Below are 4,784 nucleotides of genomic sequence, written 5' to 3'. Positions count from 1 at the left end.
TGTAAAGTCAAAAAAAAAAAACAAGTCTCCAAACAAACAGCACACTCGCGTAATACTTTTTATTAAGGCGTAGAAATGCTACGCCGTAGCGACCGTCCGCGTAGACGTATAGGACGACAATGGCGGCACATTCCAAGCCTACGTAGCACTGAGACGTACCCGACTTAGTTGTACCCGATTCCGGGGAACGCAAAAAGATTAGTACATGTTTTTAAAGAATTAAAAAAACATCCTAATATCTTATGATATTGAGATGGTATGATAATATGCCGTTATTTTAATTTCGCATTGAAACTGTCGAATTTTCAATTTAACTATTTTTTTTAGAGCCCCAAGTGGGCAAAGACTCTTGTGGAGTCTTAGTGGTAGCTATTACCGGAGTTTAATAGCATCGCAAAGTCGATGTCATTATACAAATTTTCCTGTGGAAATACTTCAACAATGATCCCGCTTTATTCCTATAGCATCATGAAATAAAATCAAACTCACTAATAATACGTACTTATTTATCGTAATTAAGGGTGGGGAGTATATTGTAAGCCCGCCCCATAGGTATTACTTATTACCCTACTTATTTTTACAGCAACTCATTAGGGTTTGAAGTGTGGACCATCCAATTTCAATACAATTGACATTTTAATCTTATGTCTCATGTTGGTTATCGACATTCATCGTTTTTTATTTTTTTTCATTACTTAGGTGGAGGGGTGAGCTCACGGCCCACTTGATGTTAAGTGGTTACCGGAGCCCACAGACATTCACAGCCTAAATACCGCCACCTACCTTAATCGTTTTGATATTTATGAGTTACCAGTAACCATTCAGCATCAGTTGAACAGTGAGCTTGTCCCCGCATCAAATGTTGCTCTGAAAACAAAAATAAAACTTTCAAATACACAAAATTGAGAAACGTAATAATTAAGACAAATAATATATTTCGGAGCTGCTTTCCATTGAGATTAACGCTCTTTTGTTTCATTTCTATTGTACGAAAACAGATTAATAATTGAATTACGGAGCTGGAGAGTATTTACATTTTGTTTTTATTCGTTCTCATGTTTCTTATTGTATCTTTTTCCAAACATAATCATTGTACTTATAGGTCCATCAATTAATGTATTGTTAATTTTGAGATATCGTTATTTCAGAAAAAAAGACTAGTCCGGTTTGAAGGGGGGGGAAGCCGTTATAACTATAAGGTACTTGAGACCTTAGAACTTATATCTCAAGATGGGTGGCGCATTTACGTTGTAGATGTCTATGGGCTCCAGTAATCACTTAACACCGCGTGGACTGTGAGCTCGTCCACCCATCTAAACAATAAAAAAAAAGTGTCTTGAGTCATCAGATTGAATTCACGGTTGTATTGCGTTGGCTATTTTAACCTTAACTCAGCCGATCATGTCTTCATAACAGACAAAGGTAAAGTGGTTAGCTGTCTCTACGGGCACGCAATAAATCCTACAAGAAACATGCGATTTATTTCGATTTCAGATACACACTTTCGACAACCTTCAATGCGAACAACTTAAGATCTTATAATCCTTCGCCTCTTTGGTAAAGTTCCCACTAGACACGTTGTAGGTACAAGGCGCAGAATACGTACACACAGAACGGTCAGTGATGATGTTTAATTCGTGCACCTTTTTTTTTATTGCTTAAATGGATGGATGAGATCACAGTCCACCTGGTGTTAAGTGGTTACTGGAGCCCATAGACATCGACAACGTAAATGCGCCACCCATTTTGAGATTCTAAGGTCTCAGTATAGTTACGACGGCTACCCCACCCTTCGAACCGAAACGCATTACTGCTTCACGGCGGAAATAGGTGGGGTGGTGGTACCTACCCGCACGGACTCACAAGAGGTCCTTCCACCAGTAATTATGCAAATTATAATTTTGCGGGTTTGATTTTTATTACACGATGTTATTCCTTGACGGTGGAAGTCAATCGTGAACATTTGTTGAGTACGTATTTCATTAGAAAAATTGGTATCCGCCTGGGATTCGAACACCGGTGCATCGCTCAACACAAATGCACTGGACATCTTATCCTTTAGGCCACGATGACTTCACTATCTTTTTACTATCTTACTATGTATTCTAGTTCTAATTTTCACTTCAATCAACTTTATGATCTAAGCTTAATTAGTTTTGTTGCAGGAATTAGTAAATATATCGTACATCTATTTACATACTGTACTCTACATTATATATTTAAGTTATTAAAAAAAAGGGTCAACTATAAGTAAAACTTACAGTAATATTAAGTTTAATTAAAAAATATATTTATTTTAGAGCATCGCCATAACCCTAATTTCTATGTAACATTCTAAACTATATATTTCGCTCATGTTCCATGTTTTTAAATTTTTTAATAATTCTTGATAGGTCGGTGGCCCCACAGCTCCAACGTGTTTGGTGGTTACCCAACCATATATAATTATAATGATAAGCCTTTTATTTCCTACTAAACTTCAACAGCTATCAACAAGTATGATCACTTAACTAATTTAAAACACTTTGGTAGTTTTATGTAGAGACCCGGTATTATGTAAAGGCCACCTCCAAAGATGTCCAATTGTCTCCGTCCTGTGCGATCTTTTTTCCAGTTTGGACCGGCTGTCCTTATAATCTCATCTTCCCAACGTGTCAATGGTCTACCTCCGTTCCTTTTACCTAGTGGGCCTTTCCAAAATGTTATTTTTACTTACCCAAACATATACTAGATACTTAACTGGTGGTAGGACCTCTTGTGTGTCCGCGCGGGTAGGTACCACCACCCTGCCTATTTCTGCCATGAAGCAGTAATGCATTTCGGTTTGAAGGGTGGGGCAGCCGTTGTAACTATACTGAGATCTTAGAACTTATATCTCAAGATGGGTAGCGCATTTACGTTGTAGATGTCTATGGGCTCCAGTAACCACTTTACTCCTTAGGTGGGCTGTGAGCTCGTCCAACCATCTAAGCAATAAAAATAAAATAAAAAAGAGATAATAAAACGTGATTTCCACAACTCACCACTTTCCACTCTTCATACCGTAACGCATGATTGCTACTAGGCCAAAACAGGCAAGCTGGTGGTAATCACACAAGGCTCACAATACAATCTACAATCAGTGAACAAATGATTTATTAGGCAATTTAAATGTACTAATAGCGCACGTTCACATTATTCTGTGTCGGTTTAGTTGTAGTCCGGCGTTATCTCCGAGCGCCAGCGCTTGCTCGCCGCCGATACAGCGAAGCCGGGACTCAACGATATAAACTTTAAAGGTATTTTATTTTAGAAGTTCCCTTCGTGGATACCTGCGAATTTTCATCAAAAGATACTTAGTAGTTCGATATTAGACCCGGCCCAACTTTGGAGCTCGCATTTTGTAGGGTTAATCATTTGGTTATCATATTCTTGTCGGAGACGGTCATTAGTTTGGTAGCTAAACTAAACGCAGCACGATTCCCGAGAGATGGCAGCACGATTGCGGTATCGTCGGAACTCTGCTAACTTCGTGCTACGACAGAGCCTACCCGATGGAGGCGCGTAGACGTCATCACACTTACCAACCAGCCTTCTTGAAGAGCGGTGCCTCCGTCCTAAGAACTGTCATTCGTTTTCGTTTGCTAAGCTCGATCGCCCTATTTGCCCCTATGATGTCTGACGATGGTGTTAATAATTGTGGCTTCGGATTAAGCCATTTACATTCATTCCGAAAAATAAAATAAGGTGAGGGAGGGGAGGCTAGGACGATACACTTGGATCTAAGATTAATAACCGAATATTATTCAAAGTCTAATACTCATAATAACTAATGTACACTTTTTTTCTTATATTTTATAGATGGATGGCTCACCTCATCCTGGTTTTTAGTGATCTCAGATGAATGGAGAGCTCACACCCCTCCTGACTTTAAGTGATTACAGGAATCCATAGATATCAACAACGTAACCTTACGATATCAGAAGTTTTACAGTACAACAGCTACCTCACTCTTCTAAGCGAGACACATTACTGCTTCACGGCAGAAAACAGGCAAGGGTAGGATGCTCACAAAACGACCTACCACCAGTAATCACGCAAATTATAATGTTTGCGGGTTCGATTTTTATTGCACGATGCTATTAATTCATCGTGGAATTAATTTAAGGACTCTTGTCAAATGCGTAATTCTTTAGAAAAAACTGGTACCAGCCTGCCGGATTTAAACACCGGCACGGTCACATCGCTCGATGCGAAAGCAGCAGTAGGCAGCGGCTTGGCTCTGCCCTTGGCATTGCTGAAGTCCATGGGCGATGGTATCCACTCACCATCAAGTGAGCCGTAGGCTCGTATGCCTAATAGGGCAATAAAAAAACCTAGCCTGTTATCCTTTAGGCCACGACGTTCATTGATTAAAAGATCAAGCATCCGGTGTACTCGTAACAAGAATTAGACCTAAAATCTCAAAGTAGGTGGCAGTATTCACGTCGCAATGTCTATGGATTCCAATAACCAAGGAATACCATCGAAGCAAGATAGAATACATTATTTTATAGTATACTAACGACCCTCTCTCGCTTCGCTTCGGAAACTGTAATTTATTATTGATTTCTCCACTATTTAATGGATATTATTATACATATAAACCTTCCTCTTCAATCACTCTATCTATTTAAAAAAACGCATCAAAATCCGTTGCGTAGTTTTAAAGATTTAAGCATACATAAGGACAGACAGATATAGGGACAGAGAAAGCGACTTTGTTTTATACTGTGTAGTGATTACTTTTAAAAAAAAAGCTTAAC

The sequence above is a fragment of the Bombyx mori genome, chromosome 5 (assembly GCF_030269925.1).
Source record: "Bombyx mori chromosome 5, ASM3026992v2".
Lineage (NCBI taxonomy): Eukaryota > Metazoa > Arthropoda > Insecta > Lepidoptera > Bombycidae > Bombyx > Bombyx mori.
The sequence above is the reverse complement of the archived record's forward strand: the minus strand, read 5'-3'. Positions refer to the sequence as shown.